An 18,759-nucleotide genomic window follows, 5' to 3' on the forward strand; every position below is an offset into this window, starting at 1 on the left:
TTCTACAACATCATTCATGTTGTAGAAATCTTTCTCGCAACAGGGAGAATGTTTCAAAAGAGCCCAGTAACGACGTTGTCTGCAACAAGGGTCAGATTGCGAAAACGCTTCTGGAACATGTGTCAAGTTGCAGGAACAAAAATGCTTGTAAAACATGTGCCAAGTTAAAGAAAGTGAAATAGCAGAGGTTGGCTCCCGACCGTCTGATCAATAACAGATCTGACAGCCAAGGAGGCGGTCAACGTGAGCGAATAGATCCACCGGATGAATCCCAAAGAAATAGGGTAATGTTTACACCCGACGCACCGGCCGAGTCTTCCACCGGTCGCGCGCGGGCCACGCGATCTAGCTGGATCGAACGACCAGGGAGACGCGATTCAAGGGATTTTTTTAGGCCCACCCCCCTCCTACCTTATCTCCTTCGGAAACAAACATGGTCCATTCATTTGCTACAGTGCATCGCCTCCTACCTCCGGAAGCACTCCTGCAAGTTGCTCCATCGCCTGATTTTTTTTCAATCTCCGCACCACGATGCACAAACTCTCCCGCACGAAGGTGCTTGGACCGTGCTGGGGGCGCCGCGATGGAGATGCTGGGACCGTGCCAGGGGCGCCGTGCCAAGTCGTGCCGACGAGTCTCTATGGATGACCACGATGAAGGTTGCGATGCCAGTGAGCAGATAACGATGCTGGAACTAGCATTTTGTTTTGCTTCGATCGGACAAATCCAGAGCTGGAACCACTATTGTTTTTTGCTGCAACCAATAAGCGAGTTGGAAACACAGCTGATTTTTTGCTACAACTAAATCATTTTGTTGCTACAACCGGTGTCGCTATTTGCTACAATCTTCAGCGTGTAGTTTTGTGGCCCATGATAACAAACAACTGCAACCGGGAGATGAGGAAAGTTGCAACCCACATTGCGAAAAGCTACGACCAACAACAAAAATAGCTACTACTATCAAAGTGACGTGCTGCAACCAACAACGACGAACTTGTGGCCGGCGACGGCAGATGCAAAAAAGCTTCAAACGGTGTGCGAAAAAGCTTCAATCGGCAAAGGAGTATGCTTCAAGCATGGAAAAGCTTCAAATGGGTGTGGAAGAAAAACTTTGAATCATGAAAAAAGTTTCAACCGGCAAGGAAAAAGCTTCTATTTAGCAACCGTCGTTGTTTTTAGCTACTACGGCAATGTGTTTTGCTACATTCATTCAATGTCGTTTACTGGTGGCCGTTGTTCGCGCAGTCCTGTGCATCCAACAAAAAATGATGCTGCAACCGTAGTCTTGTTTTGCTACTACCGGCGAACTTTTTTGCTACATCCATCAAGAAGGAGCTGCGACCTCGCGACGGCGGTGACCGCATTTTTTTTTGAAAGCAAAGCATAGCTTTTATAACTTAACGGTGCTGGGGCAAATCTCGCAAAGCACAATCAGCCACATGGGCTGGAACGTCAGACTCCCACTCAACATAGAGGTTCGAGGAATACAAACGACCTAAATTTGCCAGTTCATGAGCTACAGAATTTGCAGTACGACGACAAAGAGAAATATCATATTTTGAGAACCACAACTTCAGTTGAAACTTCGTGTCTTCGATGGTGGCCGCAGATGCCGACAAGTCCACCTTGGTGAGGTCCAACGCCTCCTGCAACAAGCGACACGGCCTGATGCATTGCAATTGATTCAGCAGCAAACGCATCCTGAATATTTTCCTGCCGTCCAGCACGAGCACAGACTATGGCGCCGTCCGTAGACCTGGCGACCACTCCCCGACCAACATGATTCTCACCCGGAACAAGTGAACCATCAAGGTTAATTTTTATCATGTCCTCAGCTAGTGCCCGCCATTAGTCTCTGCATATGGTCTTGGTGCTGGGAGCAAAAATCTGCATGTACTCCAGGACATTGCATCTAGTTCTTCTAGCCACCTCTGTAGCCGCCATAGGAAGCTCTCCTTCCCTTAGTTTGTTTCTGCAGCTCCACCAATGCCACCAAAAGGTTAGGATAAGCAAACACTTCTTCTCATTCAGCCCCCATAGATAATCTAGCATAGCGTGCACTGACGTAATTTTCTTCAACTCCATTCTTTCTTGTTCGAGAGCAAGATCTCTCCAGACTACTTTCACTGATTTGCACTTAATGAACAGGTGAGCCCCGTCCTCGTCAGCACTTCCACAGAACAAGCACTTTGTGTCATCAACTGGAATGCCTCTCTTTGACAGGTTAGTATGCAGCGCCAAGGACTCATGTTTTAATCTCCATGCGAACATCTGGATGTTCCTCGGGCACGACAGTTTCCATAGACACTTCCAAGAATTATCACTGCAGCTATTCAGATTTCCTGCCATAGCCGTGCTAGGCCCCATGCCCCCCTGATTCTCCTGTTTCCCCAGCTGAACATGCAGCTTATATGCGCTCTTGACCGAGTGTAGACCCTTGCTGTCATACTGCCAAGCTATGAAGTCTTGCACTCCTTCCCTCAACGGTATCTGCAAAATATGTCGTACGTCGTCCGGCCAAAAAGTTTCTCGCACTAGACGTTCGTCCCATCCCGCTGAGCACGGATCAATAAGATCGCTGACATACTCCAGCAAATTTCCTCGCCTGGGTGTAATGACTCGCCGCGACCACGGGCGTGGGATCCAGGGATCGGTCCAAATTCTAATGGACAAGCCATCTCCGATGCGCCAAATGTACCCCTCCTGTACGAGCTTCAGACCATGGAGTAGGCTGCGCCAAGAATAGGAGATGCCAACCTTTGGTGTTGCCTCCAGAACGTGACAATGAGGGAAATACCGAGCCTTAAGAACCCTGGCGCACAAGGAGTCCGGATTCTGGATCAGTCTCCAAATCTGCCTAGATAGCATTGCGACGTTAAAGCTATGCATATCCCTGAATCCTAGCCCTCCATGCGATTTGGACTTGGTGAGCTTCTCCCACCCTATCCAGTGGATCGTGTTCTCTTTATCTTGTTGGCTCCACCAGTATTTACCAATCAGGGAACTAATCTCCTCACAAAAAGTTTTAGTCAAGTAAAAGCACGACATAGCGAAGGTTGGGATGGCTTGTGCTACTGCCTTGACTAACGTTTCCTTTCCGACTTTTGCAATTAGCTTCTCCTCCCAGCCGTACACACGTCCAGCAATCGCTCCCTTAACGTATGCAAAGGCCTTCCTTCTGGATTTACCCACATGCACCGGTAATCCAAGATACTTCTCATTCCAGGCTTCACTATGGATCAGCAAAGTATTCCTAACCTCGCTTCTCACCTCTACCCGTGTATTAGGACTGAACATAATGGCTGATTTTTCAACATTAACGCATTGGCCAGAGCAATTCTCATATAGATCAAGGACGTCCCTTAGTGCAGCCGCTTCTTGTTGGTTTGCTTTCATCAATAAGACTGAGTCATCAGCAAAGAATAAGTGTGAGATCACAGGCGCAACATGGCAGATTCTCACCCCACTAATCCTCCCTGATAACTCAGCATCATGCAGCAAAGCCGAGAGCCCCTCCGCGCAGATAACAAAGAGGTATGGTGACAGTGGGTCGCCTTGGCGTAGCCCACAAGATGGGCTGAATCTTTCTGTTAGTGCACCATTTATCTTAATTTGATATGTAACAGAAGTGACACACTTCATAATTAGATCCACCCATTGTCTCCTAAACCCCATCTTTCTCAACATAGCAGCCAGGAAATTCCACTCAACGCGATCATACGCTTTGCTTATATCTGCCTTCACTGCCGCGTATCCTTCCTTGCCCTTCTTCTTGTTCAATAAGAAGTTTGACAACTCATATGCAATCAACACATTATCCATAATTAGTCTCCCCGGGACAAAGGCACTCTGGTTGTCCGAAATTATTTCCGGAAGGATAAGTTTCAACCGGTTAGCGATCACCTTAGACACCAACTTGTAAATGACATTGCAAAGGCTGATTGGCCTCAAGTCTTTGATTCTACTCGGTTCCTTCACCTTGGGTATCAACACAATGACTGTATCGTTCCAACCTTCAGGAATTGCCCCTCCATTGAGAACCGCAAGTACCTCCTCCACAATGCGGTCCCCCATAATATGCCAATGTCTTTTATAAACAATGGAGGGCATGCCATCCGGCCCCGGCGCCTTTAGATCTCCGATATGATCCAGTGCAGCCTTTACCTCCTCCCGAGAGAACTCCACATCAAGTATTGCATGCATACCAGCAGTGATCCTCGGATGAACTTTATTAATAAGCTCATTAACACGGTTCCCTGCCTTTGATGTAAAGAGTTCCTGAAAAAAGGAGCAAACATAGTTAGTCATCTCCTCTCCCTCCTTCACTTCTGAACCATCCTCTCGTCTCAACCCCTTCACCCTGTTCTTCTTTCTCCTTTGACGAGGCAACCGCCATGAAATATTTGGTGTTCCTGCTACCATCCTTCAACCATGAGACATGAGACCGCTGTTTTGCTTTAGTATTCTTCTTCTCTTCCAACTCTTCTACAACACACCGCAGCCGGGCCTCCTCACGAATTTTCTCTTCAGACACAGGGGCCTTCATACACTGCTCCAGATCGGTCTTTGCCTTCTTCAACCTTCCCTCTAGCTCTCCAGCCACCTCCTTATGCCACTTCCGCATTCTGCCAGCTACTTTGCGCATCACAGTTGCCACCCTAGCCCCACCTTCCGCCCAGCCTTCCTCCCACGCTTCTTGGATAACTTCCGTACATCGATCCTCTTGCAGCCACCAAGCCTCGAATTTGAACCCACGATCACCTCCTTCCACCCACCTGTTATCACCTTTGGTATAAACAACCACTGTCCTATGATCCGAGTGACGAGGTATTTCATTCACCACCGAGAAATCCGGGAACAACTCACACCATTTAGCATTCGTAGTGGCCCGGTCCAGGCGCTCACAGATATAGCTGTTCAGCTCCTTGCTGTGGTTCCGCCAAGTGAACTTGTCGCCCCGATAACCAATGTCACATAGTTCACAACAAACCAAGTCCTCCCTGAACCTATCCATGCAGGCTTGGGGTCGAGTCACCCCTCCCACCTTCTCATCACACGACAGAATTTCGTTGAAGTCTCCTAGGCAAAGCCAAGGCCGGCCATTTTGATGTTGTTGGCATAGGATTCTGATGGTCCTCTAGGTTTCGTTTTTGCGCTCCGCAGCTGATTCCCCATACACACCTGTCAACCTCCAAACTACCCCATTATCCTCTGTAACATCCACATCTATATGTCTTCTCCCATAAGATCTCAATGCCACATCCACCCCCCTCCTCCGGAACATTGCAACCCCCCTACTCCTCCCATCTAAGCTCCAAGCAACCATGTGTGCTAACCCCAACATCCACCTGAATCTCCCTAACTCCTTCTCCGAGGGCTTCGTCTCCGCCAAAAACAAAATGTCGGGCTCCTCCTTCCTCCCCATCTCGAGGAGGCTTTGAACTGTCGGGCCGTTCCCGAGGCCCCGACAGTTCCAACCTATTATTTTCATTGCTCCCGGCGGGGCTGCTCGAACAGCCCGGCCGATATGCTAGTGTTTGTTGTCTCGCCTTCTACCTCTCCACCCTCCTTCGTCTCCTGCTCTTCACTAACAGTTCTTCCCTTCTTACTTTCCGGCACCACAAGCTCTCCCACTGAGCTCCTCTTCTGTCCCAAGACCTTCTCTCTGTTGCGGTCACCCTTCGAGTCTTTCCCATTCTCCCTCGCAATCCTCCTGTATGTTTTACGATTCTGACGTTGCTGGCTCCCCCCTCCTCCGGTCCCGACTCCTTTTCCCACTGTGTGTGGGTGCTTTCCTGCCAGTTTCTTACCAACCCCTTGGACGGCCTCGAGAACTTCCATGCCTCCTGTGACATTCTGCCCGTGCATCACCAATTCACTTCCCCCCTGCACAGCCTCCTCTCCTCCCACTTCCTCGTCAGCATGCTCATTCAGAATCAGCTTCTTGGGATTGCCTGACCTAGTAGGGGCCTTGTCGTTTTACTGGGACTTGTGACTTCTTCGCCATGCTCCGTGCAACCCTTACCCCCATTACCTCGTGAACCATCCTTACGCCAGGAGAGGCTGTCGCTCCCACTGCCGGACCTTTCACTCGATCGGATAAAGCCATAGCTTCGGCTGCCACCCGTTCCTTTGCCCTTCCCCTTCCAGCTCCATTCCTCCCCAAAAACTAATCTCTTCTTCCCCATATCTGCCTTGAGCCAGTTTCCAAATTGTTGAATTTCTCCCTTCTTCAGCTTCATGGAGCATTGTTTGTCTCCGTGCCCAATAATAACATAGGTGTAACAGAAGTCCGGCAAAAAATCGTATTCAAAGCGACACCAAAGACCTTCCTCCTCTTCTTCCTCTGAGCCATCTATGTTCATTTTTTTCTTATGCTTCTGCTTCGATTTATCCTCATCATCATCTAGGGTAAAACCCCTCATAATTGGTTTATCGATCTTCATTCTGATCTTTACTCGCAAAAACTTGCCTAAAGCCCTTCCATCCACCCCTGCATCGGCCTCGACAAATCTACCGATGATATTCCCTATATCCTCAGCTGAGTCCTCATTCATCATACCGGGAGGTAGATTGTAAACGCGCACCCAAATTGGTATGTCGTTAAACTCGTAGTCCTCAAGTCTCTTGCCCGGATCATATTCCTCCACAACAATCAGATCTTTATCAAACATCCGCGGTCCTTCCTCAATTGCCTTTCTCTTACCCGATTCCTGTTTGAAGATGAACGCGAACAAATTGTCCCCTACTTCCTTACAATCAATTCCTTTGATTGGGCACCAAAACGCGCCCAATTGACAAACTGATCGCATCCGGATGGGCCAACTTCTCTGACATCACTTTCCCCACTGCCTGAACCTCCGTGCTCTTCCCCTTCTCCCTCGCCGGCAACCGAATCTTGACCCCTCTCCTCTCCTCCTCCGACAGCTTCAAGCTGCGCATCATCCCCGCAACTCCCTCCATCCACCTAAAGCAACCCCCCAGATCTGCCGCCGCCTAGGGTTAGGAGAATCCCGACAACGCGCCCCCGGCCTGCACAGAGGGCAACGAAGCGGAAGAGAATGGGGCGGGAGCAGCGGCAGGACTGAGAGACCAGGCGGGCCCCAACCGACGGACGGGACCAGAGCCTCGACCGGAGAGGAGAACGACGAACTAAGGAACCTCACCCCTAATCGCCTCCGCAAAAGACGGAGGGAAACGCTGACCGTCACCACACGGGACGGACAGGAAATACTGCTCGCTGTCACGGCGGCCACATTTTTGCTGCAACTGTATTTGGTTGTTGCTACTACCGGCGAACTTTTTTGCTACATCCACCAAGAAGGAGCTGCGACCTTGCAACGGCGGCGACGGTGTTTTTGCTGCAACCGTTGTCAGGTTTTGCTATGACCGAATAAGTTTTTTGCTACATCCGTTCAATGGCGTTATTGGCTGGTGGGAGTCGTCGATGCAATTCCGTTCAGCGAGTATCAACGGCGAGGGGCGGCGGCGGAGCTACAGTCGGAGCCGATGAGAGCTGCAACCGCATGTGTAGCTGTTGCATGTGTCGAGGCAGCGACGAGGAGGACCGGCGAGGGTGGGAACCAACGACGAGGACGGCCGGCGAGGGTGCGGATTGGCGACGAGGAAGGCCACCGGAGGGAAGATGAGGCACCGGAGGGGAGCTACGTGAGACGACGGAGATGCGGGGATCTGCGCGAGCGTGAGATACGCGAGGAGGAAGAAGATCTGGGATGAATCATTTTTTTTCCGCTAGATCGAACGGCCAGAATAAGTGACATCCTGCGGCTAGGGTGCGACCGGCCCAAACTTTGGGCCTGTGCGCCGGCGCAGATTACTCCCCAAAGAAATAACATCACACCACAAAAAGTCAGTTGTGCGCCGGCGCAGATTACTCTCCAAAGAAATAACATCACACCACAAAAAGTCAGTTCATCAAACACAAGCCACTGGTGCTTCAAAAAAAAAAAAAACACAAGCCACTGGCTCACAGCACGAACACTGAGCAGGGCAGGCACCCTACCGTGAGGGCCTTCCCCTATGCCGCCTCGGAGGTTAGGCCCGCGCCTATGCTTCGCCTGTGCCAATACCACCGCCGCATCATCTTCCTCCACTCCGTCCCGTCGGCGCCTGCGCCTACGCATCCCGCCTTACCAGGGCCATGCCAAGCCCATCGGCTTCTCGGCGACGGCGATGTGCGCCGCCGGTTCCCTGCCCGGCCCTGTCGCGCAGGACGACGACGCAGGTGCCTGTGCTTCACTTGATTAGTATCGGGCGGGGATTTTATCTGGGTGTCTTGGTAGTGGTCGGAGATTCGCTTGTTTAGCGTGCTGAATTTTAGTCGCCTCACCTGTTTGTTCTGATAATATTCAGTTAACTCAGCTCGTCGAATCTCCTTATTAATCGTGTGAATTACTGGAATTTCAGATGCTTTGTAATCTTAGGGGAACAGAATTGTTAGTCTTCTGTAGTTTAGCCAAGAAACATACTGCTTTTGCCTTTTCATTTGTTTTAACCCTATTAAGGAAGTGCTGGTTCAGACTTCAGAGTTAAATATGCTTCACCTATCAAAACGAATCTGCTCATACTGTCCACTCCAGCCTCAGTTCTGAAGAAAATGGAAGATTTAGCCAAGGACGCTTTTAATTTTTGTATAATTAGCAGAACCGTATTCCAGTTTGTCGATGATACGTCTACCTGCAGTGTCAGGATATCGTCTCCCTCCAAAGGAAATTCAGGAAATTGTGGATGTGCCACCGAACCCCAGTTACCATCTCTCCCCTCGCCGAGATAGGATCATGTTCCTGAAACGTAGAGCTATGCCTCCGTTGTCCGAGCTCGCAAAACCCGATAAAATACTTGCTGGCATACGGATCGATTCCAGCTCTAACATGAGGAGTCGAATGTAAGTAACATAACTTTTATCATTTCGGGATGATATGCGATCGTAACCTTCCTATAGTTAACAGTTGGCTGATTTCTAGGTCCTTTTATACTGGGATTAGTATCCATTTGCTGATGGATGATGGAAGTTTGGGTCCAGAGAAAGTGGTCCATGGATATCCAGATGGTGCAAAAATTAATTTTGTAACATGGTACTTTTATTCCGAACACTCTTCAGTGTGTCTCTTTGTAGTATACAGCCGGATTATGTTGTGCTGTCCCTTTTTCTCAACTACTTCCTCTTGTATCTTTCTGAATTTCAGGTCACCAGATGGTCAGAATGTGGCCTTCACTGTGCGTTATGAAGATGAGGTCATTAGCTGATGCTTTGGATATGAAATGGGAGCACCCTTTGAGGGGATATCAGGTTGCTGATTATGTTCTCTATTTGGTGCATTTCATGACTTGTGTAGGTGGGCAGTGACAGCAATTTAGCATTGTGGGTTGCTAATGCAGAATCTGGAGAAGCTCGGCCACTTTTCAGACAAACAGACATAAGACTGAATGCTATTTTTGAGCTGTGAGTGCCTTTTGGGTTTTTTCAGGTGAACCGTCTTTCTGTTATTTGTTTCTCTCAGAAACTAACACTCATCTTATACAGATTTGTGTGGGTGGATCATTCTACCCTGTTGGTCTGCACTATTCCTTCATCACGTGGTGATTCTCTGAAGAAGCCATTGGTTCCTTTTGGTCCAAGGATTCGCTCCAATGAGCAGAACAATGTCATCCAGATGAGAGCCACAAAAGAAATGCTGAAAGATTTGCATGAGGAAGAATTGTTCGATTACTATGCAACCTCTCAGTTAGTACTGGTTTCGTTGGATGGGATAGTGAAACCAGTAGCTTCCCCTGCTATATATACTTTCCTTAATCCTTCACCAGATGAAAAGTACTTGATGCTCACCTGTGTTCACAAGCCATATTCTTCTATAGTCTCGTATAAAAGGTTTCCCAAGAAGGTTGAGTTGTGGACAGTTCATGGTAGATTTGTCCGCGAACTTTGTGATCTACCCCTTGCTGAAAATATTCCAATTGCAGCCAACAGCGTCCGTAGGGGAAAACGTTTAATCAGGTGGAGGCCTGACATGCCTTCTACCTTATATTGGTGAGTCACAAAGGCTTAGTCTTTTAATTCATGATGCACAAATGCAGTTTGTGTTAAAAAATGATACTATGTTCAGTTCTGATAAGCAAATACGTAAACTCATTCCTGTGGTATTTTTAGTTCCAGTGAAGTATGCCTCTTTGTCGCACTTGGTGGTTATGTCTTTGCTTATTTATGCAGTTGTCTTATTCTTATAGACCGTCCAAATTTGTCGCTTACATTATTTATGCACTTGATAAAATTCTTCTAAGCTCAGGGATGAAATTAGTTACTTCTAGGTTTGGTTTACTAGTCAGAAGTTACCTGCGATAGCCAACCTCAAATTAGTTAGGAATTAGGAAGAGAGTAAAACATTTGTGAACAACATTTTGCCTTCCGACCTCAATCATGGCCTAATTGTATGTGATGTGGTTTCTTTTTGTAGAAAGGCAATCACTATACTAATGATAATCCCTGATTCATTAGTTGTTTACACCACACATGTAGACACGCATGCTTAACTATAACAGAGGACCAGTGTTATGTTCTTAAATCACATCTGATATTTTCCAAGGGTGGAGGCACAAGATGGAGGAGATGCAAACGTTGAAGTCGCACCACGTGATATAGTTTACATGGAACCTGCTGAGCCTTTAAATGGAGAGAAACCTCATGCCCTTAAACTTGAACTTCGGTATAGGTATTGAACTACTGCAGGGATAACACTTTCTTCTCATGATGTTACAATTGAAACACTACTTTAGCTTCATGGAGATAGATTTTAATTTTGGCATTGAAACTGTAGCTTGTAAAAAAAATCTTAGCCTAGTTGTTTTTGACCTTGCACTTAAAATACTCACACATACTTTCTCCAGCTGCCCATGTCTATGATGCTAGACTACAACTCATGTTTTTGTCAAATCTGCAGAAGGATCTCTTGGTGCTATGGATTGCATGCACTGGTATATGAATATTGGCACAAGACATGCAGAACAAGAACATGGGTCATCTCCCCTGATTGCAATGATCTTAGCCCACGATTATTATTTGATAGATCTTCTGAAGATGCTTACTCAAGTCCAGGCTCTCCAATGATGTGCAGAACTCCCGCAGGCACCCTTGTCATTGCAAAAATTAAGACAAACTATGAAGGGACCTATATCCTAATGAAGGGACAGGGTGCCACACCAAAAGGAGGCATCCCTTTTCTTGATCTCTTAAACATGTATGCTGATCTCTTTCAATCATTTCTGCTCACCACTATTGTGATGGTTTCCCCTGTTGTGATTATTTGAATCTGTTAACATAACATGGAGCTCAACTTGCTTTTTTACAGAACTACGGGAGCGAAAGAGCGGATATGGGAAAGTGGTGTAGACAAGTACTATGAATCTGTTCTTGCACTGATGTCATACCATCCTAAATGTGAAATCCAGCTAAATGAACTAAAATTTCTCATATCGAAGGAGTCGAGAAGCGAAGCTGCCCAATATTATGTTAGTATCTGGCCTGATAAGAAGCAAGTCCAGATTACAAGTTATCCCCATCCATATCCTCAGCTGGCATCATTGCAGAGAGAAATAATCAGATACGAGCGAGATGATGGTGTTAAACTTACTGCTACATTGTATCTGCCTCCAGGCTATAATCCATCGAAAGATGGGCCTCTTGCATGCTTGATTTGGTCTTATCCTGGAGACTTTAAAAGCAGAGAGGCTGCTGGACAAGTCCGTCGTTCACCCAATAAATTGCACGCATTAACAACAGTTTTCCTCTTCTTTGGTTATCTAGAGGGTACTATCTTCTTCTTACTTCATTTTTTGATGCATAATTTTTGCAATTTAATACCCTGTCATTTGGAAAATATAATTTTATTTATCTTTATGCTGCATCTTATCTTACAGGTTTGCTGTTTTGGCTGACCCGACAATCCCTATAATTGGTGAAGGAGACGAGGAGGCGAATGACAGGTGGTGTTCTACCTATTCAGCTATTTTTTTATTCACTTTTCTGTCCTTTAACTTCTAGGGCTGCTACTTCATAAAAAGAGTGTACTCACATACTGCTACATTAAACACATAGTCATCGAGTTGAAATAGACCCTATTGTCGTCATGAGATAACTAGATATGATGCTCACTTAGACGGGTGATTTATTGCTTTTCTAGGTACATAGAGCAGCTGATTGCTAGTGCGGAAGCAGCGGTAAATGAAATTGTAAGAAGAGGGGTGAGATTGTCTCTTACTTTGTTTTATGCAGATAGTTTCAGATTTGCATGCCCATCTTCATGCGTTTATGTTTCCCTGTACTTGCTTCTTACCCTTCTTTTGGATTAGTCATGCTTTGAGGTTAAGCACCTAAGCACTGGAAAAAGGGAACACATTCATAAAACCTCAAATCTGTATAATCCAGTCATGCACAGTGTAATTCAACGCATTACTCTCGAGACCTTTGATTATATAAATTTGTCCTGTTCTTCAGGTTGCTCACCCTGACAAAATTGCTGTGGGCGGTCATTCATATGGTGCATTTATGACTGCTAACCTCTTGGCACATGCACCTCATCTTTTCTGCTGCGGAATCGCTCGCTCTGGAGCCTACAACAGGACACTGACTCCATTTGGCTTTCAGGTTCAGCTCTGCCTATTCATTTAAGGAAGGAACATAACTCAAACGTTGTGTCACCTGTCCCAGGTGGACTCCCTCTAGACACGACTGCACAACACGCTTTCAGGTGGACTTGTCTCTGTTGATTTCTCCATATCTTTTGCTTGCAGAAAGAGGTGAGGACGCTCTGGGAAGCTGCCGATACCTATATTAAGATGAGCCCCTTCATGATAGCTAACAAAATCAAGAAACCAATTCTACTGATACATGGAGAAGAAGACAGCAAAGTTACAACAGCAATGCAGGTAGCAACAGTAGCTTCAGGGGTATTATGGGTTCTGAATGATTTTTTTTGTCCTACAGTTGTAGTTACTACTATCTAGGACTGAAATATTGCGATACTTTTGCAGTCAAGTCAATTTTATGATGCTTTGAAAGGGCATGGGGTGCCATGCCGTCTTGTAATTCTCCCATTCGAGGGGCACCGATATGCTGCAAGGGAAAGCGTTCTGCATGTAATTTGGGAGACTGATAGGTGGCTGCAGAAATATTGTGCAAGTAATTCTAGCAGCACCCTGATTATCAAATCCAGTGGTGAGTGGTGAGACAACACAATCACATGTTGATGGTGCACCAGCATGTGAAGCTTTAACGTTGAACTTCACCAAGATATCTAGTCTGGTAAGGCTTTCTGTGCAATTGAGTTATCCTTATGTGATACTGCAACTAGTATATAGCTGAATCATTAGATATCTTAATTTTGGTGCTTCTTAATTCTTTAGTATAGCCGGTCCCAAGCCCGGGTAAAGGAGGAGGGTTGTGATAGGCAGCGAGCCAACGTAAAAACTCAGCCACTCTTATGGAGATGAAACCCAAAAGATTTTCGTTGGGGCATAACCCTCTCAGCAACGCGCCACATCGACCCGGGTGTGGTGGCAAATGGGCAAGGGCCGGGCCGTCACCCCCCAGGTGGCGCGCCGTATCTTTCCGGATACGGTGGCTGCCAGAGCCATGAGTTGGTTGCGAGATCTTATGGGTTTCACCTCTAGCCTACCCCAACTTGTTTGGGACTAAAGGCTTTGTTGTTGTTGTTGTGACTGGTGGGATAGGAGTGTTTTTTTTCCTTTTGTGAGGGACGAGTTTTTTTCCCCCAAGTATATGTTTATATATCACGACACACTTTTTTTTTCTATCTGAGTTGCTGAGCTTGAGACTCAAATACACTTTAACTAGTGATTCCCTACTAAATTTGATCTGACATTCTTGTTTATTCTTAACTCATGAATTTGATGGCATGTTTCTTTGCAGAGCAAGCTGATACTAATGGCCTTGGATCATATCGGTGTAGGAAACTTTAAAGATAACTCACAATGATATTGATGTGTTTCCATGTGCACACAGAATAGTATCACTTCATTCACTGCTCTGTTTCCATATCATTCTTGACTCTTGTAACGCGAGACTCGGTAATCATATTCATACATGCCAATAAACACCATTGCTATATATGTACTTGTTGTCTGCTTCTCAAGTTGATATCTTCTTTGGAGTTCCTTTCTTGAATGTCACGGCATCATATCAAAGTGTTATATTATGAAGCTTTGCTAGTACAGAAATTTAAGGCCTGAAGACACCAACACTACAATTCCAATTATGATGAAGCATAACGAGGGTAAAATTCGATCCCATCCTGTTAACCAATGGTGCTTCAGTGAGGTCATTATGTTCGTTCCCAAACTCATTCTGCACATATGCTCTGTATCTGAGGCACGAATCGATGCGATTCAAACCTCTTTTTACTGGTAAAATTGCAAAACAGTGAACAGTTGTAAGGTTCTATACGATGGGTATCTTGAATTAAGCATAACCATATCAGAAATCGCAAAAGGAATCAGAGAAATTGCTTCAGTAAACTGATGTTGTCTATAGAATAATATGTCCTCACCTTACCACCAGCGTATCTTGTTTGCTTTGGATAGATGCTTGGTGTTTCTGTTACATATTCCATTCAGATTAAATTGCTCCTATTGGCCTTCACAAAGTCCTCTCTTCACACCACATAAGATGATAAGGGTACTAGCAAAGAAATCCTCTAAAAACATGGAAGGAAAAATAAATGTCGCAAAATGGGGTTTAACATCTCAAGTTATTTTATTCTTTTGACTTCCTTCGACAGTGAAAGCTTAAAGTGAATGTGTCTCATCTCTAACTGATTGCACTCAATTGTATTTTATTGTTAGGGCTGAAATAAACTTGGAAGCACTGAACATTTTCTTACTTGACAGTCCTCTACAAAAAAAAAAGACTCGTTATTATACTGGGTGAGTGATACTATTGTTGGATATATAACAAAACAAAGCAACGGGAAGGTCAATTATATGGTCCCCATCATATGTAAATAGTTATAAACAGATACAAAGACTATTCTACCATGTGAGCTTCTATTGATGATGCCTAGCAAATAAAACTTTTTTGTTGGCTTTGTGATTGTGATATACCCAGGTTTCAATCAAACAAGATCATCTTGGATAACATCATAGACTAAGTCAGGTCTAGCTTCATCATATGCACAAGGACATGATTTGGTCCTCAACATTAGGTAGAACAGGACAGCATACTTTGATCTAACCACAACTAGCGTCAATCATCAGGCCAACATTTCCTTGTTGTAAATGACAATTTTTTAAATCAGATTAAAACTTTGGATGTAGTCTTATTAATGACGCTTCTTTTTGGCATTCAAGAAATATGACATGATTTATTTATTATCGAAGAAAACCACGGGGCCAGGGCTATGTCCATTCATTAAAGAAAGTAAAATAATGTAAATTATATTTGGACACATTAACGGATCAATTTATAGAAGAGAATTTTGGATAATAAACTCTATCCACTTTGACAATACTACCATGCTGATTCAGAAGGCTAGCTAGGAGCCTAGGTAGGAGGATTGCTTCATCTGTGCTCAGATCAAAGAAGTGACATAGATGCTGACCAAAGCAACTGTGAGCACAAAGTAGTTCAGTAGTACCCTGCTGGCAATATTATTCTGCACTGAACTTTGACTCTTTAACCTGCAATTCAAGTTTCATTCACCACTTTATTTTGAATTTTGTAGAGGAAAATTCATCAGTATACTTGCATAGGTGTATCACTATGGGTCAATTATTATTTTTAAGAGATTGTGTGGATGAACACACCACATGCACGTCGCACTCATGACATAAACGTACGTACACGCGCTATATTTGCAGGGGCAAGATTTTTTGATAGCATTTTAATGTAGGTCGTCATTGTCAGGGAATCAAATCCAAGCACACATTTTTAGACCATGTACAACCACATCAATTTTTTTGCAGGAGAAAAGACAAATGGTGGTCTGAATTCTTGGAGACGTCAGAAACATCTCTGTGTCATAGTCTTGCAAGACTTGTGCAGGCCACAAGCCTCTCCATCTGTTCTGTCCATACAAGCAACACCCATACCATTCTGGTACGTTTCCTTACAACTTGGTGAGTGTAGAATTTTATCAGGTCACAGCAGAAGGCTAAACAGTAACTGTCATAGCCTCATCTAGCTCAGGGCTCTGTATGTTGCCCTTATCTTGTTCTCCAGAATACAATGCCTTCATCTGAGCTAGAGCTGTCCACGCACCCCATTCATCGCCGAAAGTCACACTGACCGGCTCTGATCGATACAGAATATTTTCTTCTGTTTCGTTCCTTTCGTCTAAAGGCTCCATTCGGGGTGTTTTCAGTCAGGGGGTGCGAGCGAACGGCTGTGACGATGTCTGGGAGAAATATCGGAATGATTGGCCCATTTCGTGTGTGTGGGCAAAGTCAACAATCCTAAATGGTTCTCATGGGCACCTTTAGTACCTGTCTTTTTTGGGTGCCTTCCAATGATTCCCAAAGGCCAAGAAGGCAGGCTAGGCCTAGGAGCAACCACTTGCACATCCGATGGCTGTTACTGTCTTACAGTGGCAAGCAAAAGGAGAGGCGGCGAGAAGACGGGGAAACGCAGCAGCAAGCAAGCGACCGAGAAAGCAACCGTAGGCCGGTAGGTGCTGGAATTCAGAAAGCTCCAGGGGCACGCAAATTTCACCCCGAGTAGTCGCGTTTTCGCCTCGATTTGTAGCCTCCTGTTTGATTCAGACCAATCACTGCCATTATAAAAGGTAGTAGATCATAGTTTGGTACCTCGCTTGACTATTGTGGTATGAGATTGCTTTTTGCCAAATCAGCGACTCACAGCCAGCCAGGGTAGTTACCAGTTGCCTTCACCGGCACTGTATTATTATTAGCCTGAAGCTGAGGCATTTCGACGTCTTCTGTCACTAAATCTATTGTGCACTGTTAATTCATTCACAGGTGTCCTTAGTAGTTTGGCATTTCCTGAAATTTGAATACCCATACCAGGTTGATGTGGTAGAGTTATGAATTCCTTTTGGGTTTGGCGTTTACAGTCGCATCAGGGTTATTTTCTCAGAACTGAGTGAGAAATAAGCTTATTTGTTGTAAACAGCTAAGAGATGGCCAGTACATCAAACTTAATAGGATCTGAGTGATTCTAAAAGAATAAAAGAGAGAAGATCAGATTGATTCAGAACTTCAGATATGTGAGCATATACGTGCTGAGAGCAAAATCACTTGGGTGCTATCTTGTCAGAGGAAAAGGAACAATTCTTTTTTGCATTTATTTACTATATATGTGCTGCGCACTGCAAATTCCAATTCATTCCTTCAGTAAAAAGAAACATTTCCACTTACAGGAACCGAGATTTCCCCGCGCCGATGTACCCAACATGGTGCCAGTTTGACATTCTATAATTGACGTCGATACCAGATCAAAGATTTGTTTTAAAAACAAACGGTGCCGAATTAGATCGATGTGGCTAGCGAGCACCTTTGGCAAAGTCCAAGCTCTCACTATAGACGTAGATCACGCCGCACTGCAGTCCTTCCAGGTGGCAAGGGTGTGTCGCCATATATTCTGGCTGTTCATGCTGCCGCGTGCAATCACATAATTAGATCCTTGTGAAGTACAGTGACGCATATATTCAGCCGGGCAGCTTTACGGCAGCAGGAAGCGTAGAAAAAAGGTGAGTTTTGCTGCATATTTGTACTGTAACTTGAACAGTTTTGTGTTCCATATTTTGGCGATCACTCTTTTTGGAGGAGTAGTAGTGTAGGGCTGCTGTGCAGTCTGGGGTTTGGTCCACTTTAATACTGCTGGTCCTGTCGGCACTAGAGATTCCCAGTGTCACCATGATCCTAATTATGGCGACATTGTCATCGTGTGTAACCTTTTTAGTAGTAGGACGGCATGAACTTGCCTTGTTTCCCAGCAATGTGCATTCCTGTAATTGATGCATTTGGAATGTACTTAAGAATCAATCCATCAACTAAATTGTTCCTTCGGGATGATTGATTTCATATGGAAACAATAAGAAAAAAAAGTTAGCATCAGCTCGCTTTTTCACTTGGGTGTGTAGGACTCCCTTTTTGTTGCGTAGTAGATTTCCTTTTTTGCATAGGAGACAATTTTGGAAATCCACAATGGTTAAGATTATAGAGTATAAGATAACACAACATCGTTGAAAAGGTCCACGTTTAGTGCGCATAAAAAGAAGCAACCTAAACATATAGGGGCTATCAAAGCAACATAAATAAGACAAGTTCTGCAATCCATTTAAATTGATATTTCGGAGCAGGAAGAACACATAAATATGCCAAAGATATCTTATCTATCTTTGGAATATTTATGTGTTCTTCTTGCTCTGAATTCCATGCAAAAATAAATAAAAAATCTAAAACCTGTGAAAAGAGTTACAAGCAGAAACTTTTTACGAGCTAGACAGCTCGAAGCTATAGGGTGCTCCGATCGAATCGGTAGCAACCTGCCTACAGTACGGAGCAATAGTATTTTTTGTAAAGGAAGTGTCTATACGTAACATGCCATGGTGCCACCAACCCTAGGGCGGGCTACCTAGCTGGATCTCTTCTCGATGAATGACGACACTGTGAACTCATAAGGTGCAAAGGGCCTGCTGGGGCTACCTGGCATCATGGAAGCATACATGCATAGTTGCCAATGGCATTTTGGAAGATATAACAAGGTTCGGC

General features: G+C 45.1%; 1 pseudogene; it reads left to right on the plus strand.

The window, feature by feature from the left end:
- Positions 1 to 8,684: 8,684 nt before the first annotated feature.
- Positions 8,685 to 18,007, plus strand: LOC123187401 (probable glutamyl endopeptidase, chloroplastic; annotated as a pseudogene).
- The last annotated feature ends 752 nt before the right edge of the window (positions 18,008 to 18,759 follow it).

This window comes from Triticum aestivum, chromosome 2A (genome assembly GCF_018294505.1).
Source record: "Triticum aestivum cultivar Chinese Spring chromosome 2A, IWGSC CS RefSeq v2.1, whole genome shotgun sequence".
In the NCBI taxonomy this organism is placed as follows: domain Eukaryota; kingdom Viridiplantae; phylum Streptophyta; class Magnoliopsida; order Poales; family Poaceae; genus Triticum; species Triticum aestivum.